We start from the raw sequence: 19,172 nt of genomic DNA on the forward strand, positions 1-19,172 counted from the left end.
CGTTTCCCAACGAGCAGTGACAAGCCAAATGTTCATAATATACTTGCAGTAACAGTAACGATGGGGGGGGGGGTTTGGTTGTTTGGTAATTAAAGAGCAGAACAAATAAAATGGAATACGAAACTACTAATATTAAAAACGGGTTGTTTCCTCTGATTCAGAAGCCACTCTCTTATCCTGGGTTATGGAGAATTCGTCCCTAACAGTCAACCACTTAATCCAACCCTATTTCAATTTACTAAGCGAAAATCAACTTAGGGTTTTCAATACGTGATTAGGCACCACATATACCAGTTAGCCCTTCGTCCATTAAGCATGAACGCAAGTTAGGCTTAGAGGAAATTAATCGAACACGAAGCGTGCACTGATTAATATTCACGAAATTGGGATAACTGGTGAAGGGAAAACTGCCAGGAAACCACATTACAAACGAAACCTCAAAGAGAGTTGGGCTTCGTCCTCAAAAGGAAACAACACCAGAAAATCTTGCCTTCCATGGATTCAAACAGAAAACGCAAATGAAACATGAAGCAGAAACGTAAATGAACAAGAACGTAAATGAACAGAAACGTAAATGAACAGAAACGTAAATGAAAGTAGAAGAAGAAGCAAGAATGAACTCGTAATTAGAAGCAGAAATCGGAAATTTGCATTAAGAACGAAAACTGTAACAAGGGCACAGAAAAACGTGAAAACCTAAAACCAAAGCTCTGAATAATGAAAATAGCATAGCAGAATAGAATTCCCCTGCACGAATCCCAAGGCAGCTATTTAAAAAGAGTCACTCAAAGTCACTGGGCCCTATTACAATACTCTGGCCCAAAACGAAATAAACACTGAACAACATAAAATAAAATTGCGAAATTTCCTAATTAGAAATTAACTAAGGTAAGCGCTGCTTTATTTGCCCTCTTCAAGTCCACAACCAAAATCCGGATTAAGCTCAATGTTTCATTAATTCTTGAAATTAGATTAAAAACATCAAATTAGCTAAATGAGCCCAAATAATAAAACTGCCTAATTAATTGACAATTAAGACCAATCAATAATTAAAATGGTGCAAAAAGGGTTTAGAAAATAGAAGAAAATGATGGCACATCAGTAAGCAACACCGCCCCTACTCCATGGCCCAGTGCGTTGGATGAACCATCGAACCACACTATCCATTTGTCCTTATCATCCTCGTCCACCTCATCCTCGAACAAGGTCATGATGTCCTCGTCCAGGAACTCCGGATGCATAGGTTGGTAATCATTGATGGGTTGTTGAGCTAGGTAATCTGCCAAGGTACTTCCCTTTGTCGCCTTTTGAGTGACATAAACAATGTCGAACTCTGACAACAGCACTTGCCACCGAGCGATCCATCCGGTGATAGCGGGCATTTCAAAAATATACTTGACTAGGTCCATCTTGGATACCAGCCAAGTGGTGTAGCTTAACATGTATTGCCTTAGACAGTGGGCTGCCCATACCAAGGCATAGCATGTTCTTTTAAGCAAAGAGTAGTTCATTTCACATGTTGTGAACTTCTTGCTTAAGAAATAGACGACTCACTCCCTCTTCCCAGACTCGTCATGCTGCCCCAGCATACATCCCATCGACTCATCCAACACAATCATGTATAGAATGAGGGATCTTCCAGGCACTGGTGGCACAAGCATAGGATGATTCATAAGGCATCGCTTGATACTTCTAAACGCCACTTGACCGTCCTCGTTCCATCGGACAGACTAATTCTTGCGCAAAAGCTTGAAGAGAGGCTTACAGGTAGCAGTTAGCTATGATATGAACCTTGCTATATAATTCAGGTATCCCAAGACAACTTAGACTCGTTTCTCGGTGTGTGGCTCAGGTATTTCAAGGATGGACTTCACCTTGTCGGGGTCCACCTCTATCCCTTTCTAGCTTATGATAAAGCCGAGCAATTTTCCTGACTTGACCCCAAAAGTATACTTGGCTGGATTCATCTTAGCCGATACTTACGTAGCCTTTCGAACAACTTCCGCAAGTTGATGAGATGTTCTGATGGAAGCTTTCTTGTGGAGCTTCTATGAAGGTTGGATCTTTGAGCTTCAATGAGATCCCTCAATGGTGATTTGCCACCATAGAGATGCAGCGAAAGACAAAGGAGAAGAGGTGAGAGGAGGCGCCATCCACTAGGGAATAAGCCATGGAAGAAGGAGCTTTGCCACCAAGAATGCGCCTTGGATAAAAAGCTTGGAGAGGATGCTTTAATGGAGGAAAAGAAAGAGAGAGAGAGAGGAGCATGAAATTGAAGGAGGAAAAAGGGGAGAGAAGTTGAACTTTGAGTTGTGTCTCACAAGACTCTCATTCATCAAAGTTTCAAAAAGTGTTACACATGCTTCTATTTATAGACTAGGTAGCTTCCTTGAGATGCTTTCTTGAGAAAACTTCCTTGAGAAGCTTCTTTGAGAAAACTTCCTTGAGAAGCTAGAGCTTAGCTACACACACCCCTCTAATAACTATGCTCACCTCCTTGAGAAGCTTCCTAGAGAAGATTCCTAAAGAAGCTAGAGCTTAGTTTCACACACCTCTCTAATAGCTAAGCTCACCTCCTTGAGATGAGAAGCTAGAGCTTAGCTACACACAACCCCTATAATAGCTAAACTCACCCTCATGCCCAAATACATGAAAATACAAAAAAGTCCCTACTACAAAGACTACTCAAAATGCCCTGAAATACAAGGCTAAAACCCTATACTACAAGAATGGCTAAAATACAAAGCCTAAAAGAAGGAAAAACCTATTTTAATATTTACAAAGAAGAGTGGACCCAACCTTGGCTCATGGGCTTAGAAATCTACCCTGAGGTTCATGAGAACCCTAGGGCCTTCTTTAGTAGCTCTAGCCCAATCCTCTTGGATTCTTCTATCCAATACCCTTGGGGGGTAGGATTGCATCATCCCCTCCACCTTGGAAAGGATTTGACCTCAAATCCCAAGGTTCTTCATACTCTGGGCTCCTTCCCTCGACACCTGTAAAAAGAATAAAAACATATATATTAGTAGTGTTGGGTATGTTAGAGTAGGGTAAGGTCTGAAAACCCTTTTCATGGGCATCTTCCCATGAGGGAACATGGTTCCTCACCAACTCAATGAGTGGTGCTACAAGTATAGAAAAATATGGGACAAACCTTTTGTAAAAGTTTGTTAAGTCATGGCAGCCCTAGATTTCCCTTATACTTGGTGGAGTGGGCCAATCAGGAATGACCTTTATTCTCTTAGGATTCGTGGGAACCCCTTGATCACTGTCACAACCTACCCTTCAGCAGGAGGGCGACGCGGGGCTCATAGGTGCGTCTTCCAAGGGAGGAAGGCATGCGGAGTCGCCACCAACATTTATTCAAGGAAAACGTCAAAAAACTGGAAAGGTGTGGTGATGCAATCCTACCCCGCAAGAGCATTGGATAAAAGACTCCAAGTAAATTGGGCCAGAGATCCAAGGGAAGGCCCTAGGGTTCTCATGAGCCTTAAGGTAGATTTCGAGCCCATGGGCTAAGTATAAGCCCACTTATCTTTGTAAATATTAGAATATGTTTTTTCTTCGTTTGGGCCTTGTATTTTGGCCATTCTAGTAGTATAGGGTTTTAGCCTTGTATTTCGAGGCATTTTGAGTAGTCTTTGTAGTAAGGACTTTTTTTGTATTTTCATGTTTTTTGGCATAGGGGTGAGCTTAGCTATTATAGGGGGTGTGCAGCAAAGCTCTTGCTTCTCATCTCAAGGAGGTGAGCTTAGCTATTAGAGAGGTATGTGTAGCTAAGCTCTAGCTTCTTTAGGAATCTTCTTAAGGAAGCTTCTCAAGGAGGTGAGCTTAGTTATGAGAAGGTGTGTGTAGCTAAGCTCTAGCTTCTCAAGGAAGTTTTCTCAAAGAAGCTTCTCAAGGAAATTTTCTTAAGAAAGCTTCTCAAGGAAGCTACCTACTCTATAAATAGAAGAATGTGTAACACTTGTTGTAACTTTGATGAATGAAAGTCTTATGAGATACACTTCAAAGTTCCACTTCCCTCCCTCCTTCTTATCCAAGGCAATTCTTGGTGGTGAAGCTCCTTCTTCCTTGGCTTATTCCCTAGTGGATGGTGCCTCCCCTCTCCTCTTCTCCTTTGCCTTCCGCTGCATCTCCATGGTGTAAAATCACCATTGAAGGACCTCATTGAAGCTCAAAGATCCAGCCTCCATAGAAGCTCCACAAGTAAGCTTTCATCAAGTGGTATCAGAGCACAAGAGCTTCAACTAGGTGCTCCTTAAACCTCCATTAATTTTTTTTACTTTACCTTCTCTTCCATTGTTGTTTCTTCATTTTTTCTCCATGTATCTCCTCACATGTCTTGTGCTAAATTTTTTTAACATGATTCTTTAGAGTTTCCACCGATTAAACTTGCTATATAAGCTAGATTTGATTTTCTATGGTTCAAATTTCTTGTTCTTGTTCTTGAACCATGAATTGTGTTGAGTTTAGGTTCCTTTGAGTTTTGTCTTGTTATTTTTTGTGGCTGAAACCTAAATCATAAAATTCTTAAAAAAATATTAAAGTAGAAGAAAACCTCAAAAATCTAGAGTGACTTGTTAACCTATTGTAGTTTTTTCATAGAAGTCATGCCTAGTCATGAAACTTGTCACATAAGATTTCTTATGTTGTGCTGAATTTTATTTTCTTGTTTCTTTGTCTAACTCATTTGTTCATGAGTGCATGAAATTATTTTAGCCTATTATTTGATTTGAGTCAAATCTTTCATGTTAATTAGTCCTTAACATGTTCATGCAAAATTCTTAGAGAGTCTTTGATTGTGAAACTTTTCTTGAACTTTTAGGTTTCCTTTTGATTGTGTCTATTGTGAATTTGAGTTTTGGTGATTGAATTGCTGGATGAAATGTTGATCCAAAGTGAATATTGAACTCCTAAAACTGTGGTAAACAATCCTAGTGAGTTCAACATACATAGGAATGTTGAAAGTTGGCGCAAGGCAATCAATATACCATGCTTAAAAAAAAAATAGCCGGTGCTGGCAGCTTGGACATAGAAACTTGTAAAAATTACTGAGAATTGGTTAATTTTAATTTTGAGCTGAAATGTTTACTGAATTTTCTAGACATCTGAAAAAAATTTATAAAAAAAGAACCAGGTGGTTTGGATAAAAGGAAAAAATAATAAAAATCACACAAGTTGGCAGAAAAATCAGTATAAAAAAAAAAAGTGAAAGCGAAGTGTGCTTGTTGTTTTGGCTCAAAATTTATTCTATAATTGGTTCCTATCTTATACCAATCTTAGTTCCTAAATTTCAATTTAAAACTACTGTGAAAACAAGTTCCAAAGCTAGAGGTTTGTTGAGTCTTTTTTTATATAGTTTTTTTACTCTACTCTAGAGCCATTCTAAGTTTCTCTTTGAGTCCTAGCTTGCTTCTATGTCCTTTTCATTGCTTTAATTGTTGAATAACCCTTGAAAAATTGTCTTGTTAAAAATCTATTGGTTTAGCTTTCATTTCATTTTTTTTGGTCTTTGGTTATTGCTTGTCTCTTTGTTTCTTTGTTTGTGGGTTGCCATATAGGGAATTGGAAGGAGGATTGGTGCCATCCCTTGAAGAATTTGAGTCAAGAAGACAGGGGCCAACCACCTTAAGAGCTATTGGACTAAGAAGCATTCCAAATTGAGTGAATCACCAAAGAGAGAACAACCAGCAAAATTGAGGACCATTTTGTAATTTTGTAATTTGCAATTTACTTACCTTCATTGCTTTCAAGTTTTGTAACAAAAAGGCCTTTCATTGGAAGTGTGTTGGGAGCCTCCAATAGGTTACCAAACTTCCATTTGTGTGTAATAATTTTAGGCAATTTTTCCTTAGGATAGTGAGTCATCCAAACACTCTTAGGATTCACCTAGTTTACATTTATTGCTTACTTTCATAGCTTATTTCCTTTACCTTCCATTGTCAAACCGCCTAGATAGCTTTCCTTTTACCAATTAGTTTTTTACCTTATCTTTCACACCTCTTTTAGTGTTTATTTTGGCTAGTTTCTACCATAGTTTCTTTTACCTTTTGTTTTCAAACCTCCAACAAGAAAGAACCACAACTTAGGAACCATATGAGTCATCATTCATCTAGTGTTAATGGCAAGGGTACTAGTCATAAAGACCCTTTATCTAGAATCTTACATGAGTTGAGTTCCCTCAAGTTATGGAAAGAAAAACAATAGAGAAAAGAAAAAGGAAAAAAAAGAGTGGAAGAAATAAGTCAAGATGAAAGAAAGAATATAAGAGAAGAAGAAAGAAGAAAAATAATGAAAGAAATGAAAAGAGAAAAATATGCCTCCTATAGTAGTCATAACTCTTGCAACAGCCTAAGTGAAGAACTTCGTGACTATTACGAAGGAAGGCATAGGTCACATCTTAGACCTCACTCCCATAGGAGAGAAAAGGAAAGAAAGCCTCAAGAGGCTAACATTGACCTCCCATACTTCCATAGGAAGGACAATGTAGAGGCTAACTTAGATTGGGAAATAAGGGTAGAGCAACAACTTAAAAAGAAGTCTATGTCAAAATCTTATGGCTCTCACTCTTATCCAAAGAAAAACCAAGGTCAAGGCATCTTAGGGGTGACACCTTCTAAGCCCAAAGATGATAAGGGGAAGAAAATAGAAAAGCAAGCCCCTAAGGCTAGTATGCAAGAGAAAACTAGCTCTATAAAGTGCTTTAAATGTCTTGGAAGAGGACACATTACTTCTCAATGCCCCACCACAAAAACCATGATTATGAGGGGCCAAGACATTTGTAGTAGCCAAGATCAGGCTACTACTTCACCTTCCTCTAGTGAAAGTGAAGAAGCAAAAGCGGAAGAATCTAGTGAAGAAATCTACCCCCAAAAAGAAGGACAACCATTAGTGGTTAAAGAGAAGTGTAAGGAGGTAAGTGTTTCCTCCAAGAGGTTAGCTAAGAAGGAAACTCATTTTACAATAAAAACAAACATTAAAGAAACTTTCCCTCTTAGACAACCTCCACATTTTCTCTTTTGTAAAAAGACACTTGCTAGCATTGCCACACCTCTTGGGTTTGAGTTTATTCCTCAAGTAAAGAAGTTGTTGGATGAGGGTTTGGTTCGCAAGAGCTTAAATCGTTGTGTTTTGTTGGTGCCCAAAATAGGACATAGAAGCTAGCAAGCAAGCTCCACAAGCAAGCTTTCATCATGTGGTCTACGAACTTTAAGTGTGAAAGGTTTGGGAATTGTTTTTACGCACGGGGAAGGTATTAGCACCCCACACGTCCGTCACAAGGGGTGGCAACCTTTAATCAAATGTGCAATATCATGTCATCAATTTATTTTATTTTCCCCTTTTTTTTACGTTCTTATGTCTTTTTATGCCTTTTGTATTTTTATATTTTTTTTGTGGTCAAAAAGGGTATTTCCCTTGCTCCTACGTATTCCTCAATTGCGATGAGGAAATCAGACCTATGTAGTTCTTTGAGAACTAAACGTTGGTTAAGTTGTTTTTATCTTTTTTTTGCAAGATATATTTTGACCGAACAAAAGTCATTTAAGGCATTGGACCATTAAACGATCTTTTGGTTTTTGGAAAGGAGAGAAACGTTAAGGCGCTGGCCCATTAACGATCTCTTGGTTTTGAAAGGAGAGAAACGTTAAGGCGTTGGACCATTAACGATCTCTTGGTTTTTGAAAGGAGAGAACGTTAAGGCATTGGACCATTAACGATCTCTTGGTTTTTGAAAGGAGAGAAACGTTAAGGTGTTGGACCATTAACGATCTCTTGGTTTTTGAAAGGAGAGAACGTTAAGGCATTGGACCATTAACGATCTCTTGGTTTTTGAAAGGAGAGAAACGTTAAGGTGTTGGACCATTAACGATCTCTTGGTTTTTGAAAGGAGAGAAACATTAAGGCATTGGACCATTAACGATCTCTTGGGGTCGTCGACAAAAGCGGGGTATTTGCTTCTGCGTATCTTCAATTGCGATGAGGAAATCAGACCTACGTAGTTCTTGCAAAAGCGGCAAAGTTACATGTTGCTTTTATGCTTTTGAACGGTCCATGTTAACCGATAAAAGCAAAGAGGACCGTTTAAGGCGTTGGACCTTAAAACGGTTTTTAGTGATTTTTGCGAACAAAGCTTGATTTGTGAGTTGATTTTAGCCTTAGTTTCACTTTGGTTATTAGTCAATTCATTCAAGGAAACGTCCAATTGATTTTTTTTTATTATTTTATTCAAAGATATTTTGATTATTTTATTATTATTTTGCCTTTTTTTTGTTTAACCGTGGTTACGGTGTGAACGATTGGTTAGATTTTGCTTTAATAGTGATTAAATGAGGTTACCATGCAAATGATTGGTTGAAATTCATTTTATCATTTATTAAGCGAGATAAGGGCCTAAACGATCGGTTAAAGCTCGTTAAAAATGGAAGAAAAGAAAATTGAAAGTGAACGAAATAAAGATGAAAGCTAACAAAACAAGATATGAATTGAAAGTCTCGGATTTGAAAAATTATTGGTTGAAGAATGAAGAACGAACGAAGAACGATGGAAAACCTTCACGGATTTGCTCACGGAAACGTCTCGGAAGCGTTTAAGGAAGCACCTCGGCTAGGATTTTCTTCACGGAAACAATTTTTTTCACCCAAAATAGATGAAATGCATAGCATAGGGGTTAGGGACCCTTTGGAACAGCCTCCCTTCGCCTATTTATAGGAAAAGGAGAAAGGAGGTTGCCGCCCAGCTCGCCTAGGCGAGCTCAGCTCACCCAGGCGAGCTAGGTTGCTTCCTCCTTAAGCAACCCAGCTTCCAAAATGTTCTAGAAGAGACCAGATTTGAAAATTTGAAGATTGCTATTTGCACCCCCATCTTGATAAGTTCACCCCCTTTTTTCGTAATTTACGAAAAAGTTACGGAAGCCTTACAGAAGCATATAGGACTTGATTTTCTTATTTTTGCTCTTCCCTTTCACCAATATCAAGTGAAATGTGCTTACTCAAGGTTTTTAGAAATTTTACGAAAGCCCCAGAAGCATACATGACTTGATTTTCTTCTTTTTTCCTCTTCCCTTTCACCAATATCAAGTGAAATATGCTTACCTAAGGTTTTTGGAAATTTTACAAAAGCCCCGGAAACCATTTTTCAACAAAACGTGGAGGATCTTGATAAGTTCACACGCCCCCGCCCCCCCCCCCCCCCCCGTTTCCGTTGTTTTCTTTTTCCCAAATCTCACAAAACTTTACAGATTCCACCGTGATGAGTGTTAAGCCTTCCAGAGCGATCAACAATGGTCCTCGGATGAAATTAGAGTGTAACAGTTTATTTACACACACCCCACTTTGCTAAATACACTCCCGTTTTCGTGTTTTTTTATTGATTTCTTTTCGAAACGTTGTGGAACTTTATGGATTACGCAAAGACACCTGTTTTCCTTCTGGAATGTTGCAAATTTTATGGATTACACAAAAATGCTCATTTTCCTTCCGGAATGTTGTGAAACTTTACGGATTACCCAACGATGCTTGTTTCGAGGGTTCCGAAGGGAGCAAACAAGGTTCAAGGACCGACCGCAAGTACTCCCGGATGAAATTAGGGTATGACAATCACTATTTAAAAAATTAAGGAAAGTAATGCAATTAAAAGTACCTTTTTTCTGTATTTTCATGTTGAATATTCCTACAAAAAAAGTACGACAAACCTAAGGTGTCCCATATGAGCACCTAGGTTTGTATTAAAACAAAATATAAGAACAAACCTACCTAATGGGTCCCTATGTACATCAATCATGAAGATGTTGGGTGCATGACTGATTTTACAAAAGAGGGTTGCAACATTCAACACATTCATCATATCACTTATTTTAGGGATTTGGTGCCCAATAATACCTATTTCGGGCACCTGTGGAAGCAATGCCTTCCAAGATTATTTTGATGATGCCAAAAAATCAAGAGTCAAACAAGTTTCCAGAATCAAGATTCAAGATTCAAGAATAATCAAGATCAAGATTCAAGATTCAATATTCAAGTAAAGAATCAAGACTCAAGATTCAAGAATCAAGAGAAGACCCAATCAACATAAGTATTAAAAGAGTTTTTCAAAACATTGAATAGCACAAGAATTTTTCAAAAAGAAAAATCTTTTACCAAAGAGTTTTACTCTCTGGTAATCGATTACCAGAAGGTCGTAATCGATTACCAGTAGCCAGCATTCTTTTCAAGACTGATTTACAAAGCTGTAATCGATTACCATAATCATGTAATCGATTACTAATGTTTTGAAACGTTAGAATTCAAATTTCAAGAGTCACAACTTTTGATAAAACATTTTCAAATCATTTCAAACTTATGTAATCGATTACACAATACTTGTAATCGATTATCAGTGTTTCTCAACATTTTGATTTTCAAGTTTAAACATGAAGAGTCACATCTGTTAATGTGTAATCGATTACACTATGATGGTAATCAATTACCAGTGACTGATTTCGAAAAATAAATTACCAAAAGTCGTAATTCTTAAAGTGACTTGTTTCTGAAGAGTTTTTCAAAAGTCACAACTTTTAAAAAGTGGCTAGTTTTAAAGAAATTGCTAAGAGTCACAAACTTTAACTTGAGTCATCAAATGATTATAAATATGTGACCATGGCATGAATTTAAAAAGACAGATTCCTTTCATGCATAACACATTTCTTTCTTTCATTTCTCTTCATCTATCTAAAAGTTTTTGTTCAATACTTTCTCTTTCAAGAAAAGTTCATTGACCAAAAACTTGTGTTATTCTTCTTCTTCATTCCTTCTCTCTTGCCAAAAGATTCAAAGGACTAACCGCCTAAGAATTCTTTTGATTCTCCCTTCCCCCCTCTTGACAAAAGATTTCAAAGGACTAACCGCCTGAGATATCTTCTGTTTCTTACAAAAGATTTCACAGGACTAACCGACTGAGATATCTTTTTCCCTTTCCCTTTAAACAAAAGATTTCAAAGGACTAACCGCCTGAGATATCTTTTGTTTCCCCTTACAAAGATTCAAGGGACTAACCGCCTAAGAATTCTTTGTCTTAACACATTGGAGAGTACATCCTTTGTGGTACAAGTAGAGCGTACATCTACTTGGGTTGTTATACTGAGAACAAGAGAGGGTACATCTCTTGTGGGTCAGTTCAAGTGGAGCATACATCCACTTGGTTGTTCAAAGAGAACAAGGGAGGGTACATCCCTTGTGGATCTTTGCTTGTAAAGGATTTTACAAGGTTATTGGAAATCTCAAGAACCGGTGGTTGCTTGGGGGCTGGTTGTAGGCACAGGTAGTGGCCGAACCAGTATAAATCTTGTGTTTGTCTTCTTCTTCCCTACACTCTTTATTTTTCGCTCTGTACTTTTTATTTCTGCATTACTTTTGTCTAAGTTATATTTTCAGCTCTTTACTTTCACATAACTTAGTAGTAAAGCCTAATTGAATCTTGTAATATTAAGAAGAACAAATTTTTAATTAGTCAAGACACATTCATAATTAATTCAACCCCCTTTCTTAATTATTTCGAGGTCACTTGATCCAACAAGTGGTATCAGAGAAGGTATCTTGAGAAAAGTTTCACAACTTCAAGATAAATGGCCTCTTTAAATTCTCTATTTTTCAAAATAATTTCAGGTATAGGTCAAATCTGAAATCATTTCAAGATCATGATGAAGATCAAGCCAACTTATGTCTCATGACAAAATCTCATTGAAAATGTGTTACTTGTAGAATGTTTAAAGCATAGCCTATTAAGTGTCAGTCAATTATGTGATAAAGGATATAAAGTATATTTTGATTCTGAAAAATATGTTATCAAGCATGAGCATGACAAAGACATTGAGCATATAGGTTTCAGAGAAAATAATGTTTACATGATTGATTTGAAACAAAAATCTGAAAATGATAAATGCTTTTAAAGTAAAGATAATGATCCTTGGTTGTGGCATAAGAGAATTGCTCACATTAACATGGATCATCTAAATAGATTAATCTCAAAACACCTAGTTGTTGGTTTACCAAAATTAATGTTTGAAAAAGATAAATTATGTGATGCATGCCAAAAAGGTAAACAAACAAGAACATCTTTTAAATCAAAAAATATTGTCTCTACCACTCAACCATTACAATTACTACACATGGAATTGTTTGGACCCTCTAGAGTCATGAGTTTTGGTGGTAGTTACTATGCATTAGTAATTGTTGATGACTATTCTAGGTATACTTGGACTTTATTTCTTACTCACAAAAATGATGCATTTCATGCATTTAGGAGACTTGCCAAAGTCATCCAAAACAAGAAAAGTCTCAAAATTATCTCCATTAGAAGTGATCATGGAGTTGAATTTGAAAACAATGATTTTGGAATGTTTTGTGATGAACATGGCATAGAACACAACTTTTCTACACCTAGGACACCCCAACAAAATGGTGTAGTAGAAAGGAAAAATAGATCTTTAGAAGAAATAGCTAGAACCCTTTTAAATGACACTCCACTTCCAAAATATTTTTGGGCTGAAGATGTCGACACCGCATGTTATATTATGAATAGAGCCTTAATAAGACTGATTCTTAAGAAAACCCCATATGAACTATTTAACAATAGAAAACCAAACATTTCTTATATACATGTTTTTGGATGTAAATGTTTTGTCCTAAACAATGTTAAAGAAAGCCTAGGTAAATTTGATGCTAAGGCGGATGAGGGCATCTTCCTTGGTTATTCCCTACATAGCAAAGCCTTTAGGATACACAACAAAAGAACCATGACAATTGAGGAATCAATACATGTTTCTTTTGATGAAACTAATATTACCTCTCCGAGAAAGGAGTTTCTTGATGATATTGCAGATTCTCTGGAAGATATGCACAATCAAGAAAGGAATTTAAAAAGGAAGAGAAATGAAGAAAACAAGGTTGTTCAAGATGACATAGCCCAAGAAAATGATGATCTTCCCAAAGAATGGAAAACCTCAAGAAATCATCCTCTTGACAATATCATCGGAGATATCTCAAATGGGGTAACAACTAGACACTCTCTCAAAGATTTATGCAATAACATGGCATTTGTTTCTATGATAGAACCTAAAAACTTTAAAGAAGCCATAATAGATTATCAATGGATAGTTGCTATGCCATAAGAGTTAAATCAATTTGAGATAAATAATGTTTGGGAACTAGTTGAGAAACCACATAACTACCCCACTATAGGAACAAAATGGGTATTTAGAAATAAACTAGATGAAAATGGTATAGTAATTAGAAATAAAGCTAGACTAGTTACAAAAGGGTACAACCAAGAAGAAGGGATAGACTATGAAGAAACCTTTGCACCCATAGCTAGATTAGAAGCCATTATGATGCTTTAGCTTATGCATCTATTATGAACTTTAAACTATATCAAATGGATGTCAAGATTGACTTCCTAAATGGTCTAATCCAAGAGGAGGTATATGTAGAACAACCTCCTGGGTTTGAAGACTCACAAAAATTAGATCATGTCTATAGATTAAAGAAAGCACTTTATGGGTTAAAACAAGCACCTAGGGCTTGGTATGAAAGATTAAGTAAAATTCTATTAGAAAAGAATTTTATTCGAGGAAAGGTAGATACCACCTTATTCAAAAGGAAGAAAAATAATGATATCTTATTGGTACAAATTTATGTTGATGACATAATTTTTGGATCTACTAATGAATGTTTGTGCAAGGAGTTTTCTATTGATATGCAAAGTGAGTTTGAGATGTCCATGATGGGTGAGTTAAATTACGTTCTTGGACTACAAATCAAACAAACAAATGATGGGATCTTTGTCAACCAAGCAAAATATTGCAAGGAACTCATCAAGAGATTTGGAATGGAGAACTCAAAACACTTGGCTACTCCTATGAGCACTGGTTGCTACCTTGACAAAGATGAGTCCGATCAACCCATTGATGAAAAACAATATAGAGGTATGATTGAATCTCTACTTTACTTATCTACAAGTAGGCCAGATATTATGTTTAGTGTGTGCATGTGTGCAAGATTTCAATCAAATCCAAAGTTTTCACATCTAACTGTAGTAAAAAGAATCATAAGATACCTCTTAGGAACAATTAACTTAGGATTATGGTACCCTAAAAATTCTTCATGCATTTTAATAGGATACTCAGATTCAGATTTTGCTGGATCTAAAACAGATAGGAAGAGTACTAGTGGCACATGTCAATTCATAGGATCTGCTCTTGTCTCTTGGCACAACAAGAAGCAAAATAATGTAGCATTATCCACAACCAAAGCATAATACATCTCTACTGGTAGTTGTTGTGCACATATCATGTGGATGAAACAACAACTATCTGATTATGGGATTGTATTAAACCATATTCCCATAAAATGTGATAACACAAGCGCCATAAATATATCTAAGAACCCTGTTCTCCACTCTAGAACCAAGCACATAGAAATTAGGCATCATTTTCTTAGAGATCATATCCTAAAAGGTGATTGTGTTCTAGAATTTGTAGACACCAAAAACCAACTCAGAGACATCTTCACAAAACCACTACCCAAAGATTCTTTCTACACCATTAGAAGAGAATTAGGACTTCTAGATGTTAGTGACTTAGACAAATGATTTGTTTTATGTTATGATGTCTTATGACTTATTTGTTATATATGCTTTTATTATGATTTGGGGATAATTTATTATCTTGTTTGATTTTTTATAAGTTTCTCTTTTTTTTCTTGTATCTTTATCAATTTATGTATAATTTTATGTTACAACGAACTTTGGCCTTTTTGATGCTGCCAAAGGGGGAGAGAAAATGGGTATTTTAGAAATCAAGATATTATATTTTCAAAGCTTTAAAATTAAGCTTCAATACTTTCTCTTTCAAGAAAAGTTCATTGACCAAAAACTTGTGCTATTCTTCTTCTTCATTCCTTTTCTCTTGCCTAAAGATTCAAAGGATTAACTGCCTAAGAGTTCTTTTGATTCTCCCTTCCGCCCTCATGACAAAAGATTTCAAAGGACTAACCGCCTGAGATATCTTCTGTTTCTTACAAAATATTTCGAAGGACTAACCGCCTGAGATATCTTTTGTTTCCCCTTACAAAGATTCAAGGGACTAACCGCCTAAGAATTCTTTGTCTTAACACATTGGAGCATACATCCTTTGTGGTACAAGTTGAGCGTACATCTACTTGGGTTGTTATACTGAGAACAAGAAAGGGTACATCTCTTGTGGATCAGTTCAAGTGGAGCGTACATCCACTTGGTTGTTCAAAGAGAACAAGGGAAGATACATCCCATGTGGATTTTTGCTTGTAAAGGATTTTACAAGGTTATTGGAAATCTCAAGAACCGGTGGTTGCTTGGGGACTGGATGTAGGCACGGGTTGTGGCCGAACCAGTATAAATCTTGTGTTTGTCTTCTTTTTCCCTGCACTCTTTATTTTCCGTTGTGTACTTTTCATTTCCGCTTTACTTTTTGTCTAAGTTATTGTTTCTGTTCTTTACTTTCACATAACTTAGTAGTAAAGCCTAATTGAATCTAGTTATATTAAGAAGGATAAATTTTTAATTAGTCAAGACACGTTCATAATTAATTCAACCCCCCTTCTTAATTATTCTGAAGCCACTTGATCCAACAACACCAACAAAGCACAATGATTTAAGCTCTTACGAACCAAACCCTCATCCAATAACTTCTTTACTTGAGGAATAACCTCAAGCCCAAGAGGTGTGGAAGAGCTAACAAGTGTCTTTTTACAAAGGAGAAGATGTGGAGGTTGTCTAAGAGGGGAAGTTTCTGTAATATTTGTCTTTATTTCAAAATGACTTTCCTTCTTAGCTAACCTCTTGGAGGAGACACTTACCTCCTTACACTCCTCGTTAACCATTAAAGGTTGTCCTTCTCCTTGGGGGTAGATTTCTTCACTAGATTCTTCCCCTTTTGCTTCTTCACTTTCACTAGAGGAATGTCAAGCAGTAGCCTCATCTTGGCTACTATAAATGTCTTTCCCATGGAAGTATGGGAAGTTAATGTTAGCCTCTTGAGGCTTTCTTTCCTTTTCTCTCCAATGGGAGTGAGGTCTAAGATTTTCCCTATGCCTTCCTTCACAATAGTCACGAAGTTCTTCACTTAGGCTCTTGCAAGAGTTATGACTACTATAGGAGGCATGTTTTTCTTTTCTTCACTCTTTTAGTATTTTCCTTCTTTCTTCTTCCCTTATTTTCTCTTTTTCATCTTGACTTATTTCTTCCACTCTTTTTTTCCTTTTTCTTTTCTCTCATGTTTTTCTTTCCACAACTTAAGGGATCTCAACTCATCTAATATCTTATACAAGGGGTCCTTAGGAGTAGAACCCTCACCATTAATACTAGATGAAGAATGAAGACTCATGTTGGTTTCTAAGTTGTGGTTCTTTCTTGTTGGGGGTTTTAAAACAAAAGGTAAAAGAAACTACGGTTGAAACTAGCCAAAATAAACACTAAAAGAGGTGTGAAATATAAGGTAAAAACTAATTGGTAAAAGGTAAACTATCTAGGCGGTTTGGCAATGGAAGGTAAAGGAAATAAGCTATGAAAGTAAGTAAGAAATGTAAACTAGGCGAATCCTAAGAGTGTTTGGATGACCACATTTAAGGTTCCCAACAATACACTCACAATCCTAAGGGAAAATTGCCTAAAATTATTACACACAAAGGGAAGTAGGGTGACCAATTGGAGGCTCCCAACTTACTTCCAATGAAAGGCCTTATTGTTACAAAATTTGAAAGCAATAAAAGTAAGTAAATTGTCAATTACAAAAAGGTCCTCAATTTTGGTGGTTGTTCTCTCTTTGGTGATTCACTAAATTTGGAGTGCTTCTTAGTCCAATAGCTCTTATGGTGGTTGGCCCCTTGCTTCTTGACTCAAATTCTTCAAGGGATGACACCAATCCTCCTTTCCAATTCCCTATATGGCAACTCACAAATAAGGAAACAAAGAGAAAAGCAATAACCAAAGACAAAAAAAATGAAATGAAAGATAAGCCAATGGAGTTTTAACAATACAATTTTTCAAGGATTATTCAACAATTAAAGCAATGAAAAGGACATAGAAGCAAGCTAGGACTCAAAGAGAAACTTAGAATGGCTCTAGAGTAGAGTAAGAAAAACTAAAAAAAGACTCAACAAACCTCTGGCTCTGGCACTTGTTTTCTCACTAATTTTCAATTGAAATTTAGAAACTAAGATTGGTATAAAATAGGCACCAATTATAGACACAATCATAAGGAAACCTAAAAGTTCAAGAAAAGGATCACAATCAAAGACTCTCTAAGAATTGAATGAACATGTTAAGGACTAATTAACATGCCAGATTTGATTCAAATCAAATAATAGGCTAAAAGAATTTCATACACTCATGAACAAATGAGTTAGACAAATAAACAAGAAAAATAAAATTCAGCACAACATAAGAAATCTTATGTGACAAGTTTCATGACTAGACATGACTTCTATGACTAAACTACAATAGGTGAACAAGTCACTCTAGATTTTTGAGGTTTTCTTCTACTTTAATGTTTTTGTAAGAATTTTATGGTTTAGGTTTCAGCCACAAAAAATAGCAAGACAAAACTCAAAGGAACCTAAACTCAACACAACTCATGGTTCAAGAACATGAACAAGAAATTTGAACCATAGAAAATCAAATCTAGCTTCTATAGCAAGATTAATCAGTGGAAACTCTAAAGAATCATGTTAAAAAAATTTATCACAAGACATGTGAGGAGATACAAGGAGATACATGGAGAAAAATGAAGAAACAACAATGGAAGAGAAGGTAAAACAAAAAATTAATGGAGGTTTAAGGAGCACCTACTTGAAGCTCGTGTGCTCTGATTACCACTTGATGGAAGCTTGCTTGTGGAGCTTCTATGGAGGCTGGATCTTTGAGCATCAATGAGGTCCTTCAATGGTGATTTTCCACCATGGAGATGGAGTAGAAGACAAAGGAGAAGAGGTGAGAGGAGGCGCCATCTACTAGGGAATAAGCCATGGAAGAAGGAGCTTCACCACCAAGAATGTGCCTTGGATAAGAAGCTTGGAGTGGATGCTTCAATGGAGGAAAAGAAAGAGAGAAAGAGAGAGAGAGAGAGAGAGAAGAACGAAATTGAAGGAGGAAAAGGGGGAGAGAAGTTAAACTTTGAGTTGTGTCTCACAAGACTCTCATTCATCAAAGTTACAACAAGTGTTACATATGCTTCTATTTATAGACTAGGCAGCTTCCTTGAGAAGCTTTCTTGAGAAAACTTCCTTGAGAAGCTTCTTTGAGAAAACTTCCTTGAGAAGCTTCTTTGAGAAAACTTTTTGGTCCAATTTTTATTTTTTACAAATATGTTCAAGGGAAATCTGATTTGCCGGAAAGCGCACCGGGTCATCAAGTATTTAAAACTAAAATGGAGTGATCCGAGTATCGAACTAGGGAACTTGCTTATTAGAAAGAGTTTTATTCAGAAGTAAGGCATTGTTGGAACAACATTGATAAACGATGGTTAAAAATAGAAATAAAACTACTTATATGGTAAAAACAGTAAATGCAAGTAAAAGTTGACAGCAATAGGTAAAAAGCGTTAGGTCTTTCTAACAAACAAGCTAATGTATATGAGGATATTTCTCTAATTAATCATATTCTTGTGTTCTATGTTGTAGCCTAAAGTACTAAACCTCGATCCCTCGTAATTTTAGACTAATTTAACCTAAGCTTCATCCATAGATCCCTCTTGTAAGACTAGGCTGAACTTAAATAGCTATCATCACAACATATTCAGAAAACCAAAACCCCACAATCCATCCCTGATAATGTGGTTATTCAGTCCTGCTTCTATCAAGTTCTAAGGCAACAGTACATTTCCCAATGCTAAAGTCACCTAACTGTACCACAAATGGGTGATCGACCAAGAGCATACAGAAATTAAGCATTGAAAGAAGCATTGAACACAGAAAACACAACTAATTAGATATTAAAGTAATTACATCAGTTGTTCCTTAGAAATCCCCAACAAGGGTGTTTAGCCAACCATTACAGAAAAACCCTAACACAAATGAGATTGAGAGTACATAATAATTGTTCCTTACACAAGAAGGGAGATCCCTCCTCCTCTTCTCAGCACCTTACAATCACTCTACAACTCA

This window comes from Glycine soja, chromosome 2 (assembly GCF_004193775.1).
Source record: "Glycine soja cultivar W05 chromosome 2, ASM419377v2, whole genome shotgun sequence".
Taxonomy (NCBI): Eukaryota; Viridiplantae; Streptophyta; class Magnoliopsida; order Fabales; family Fabaceae; genus Glycine; species Glycine soja.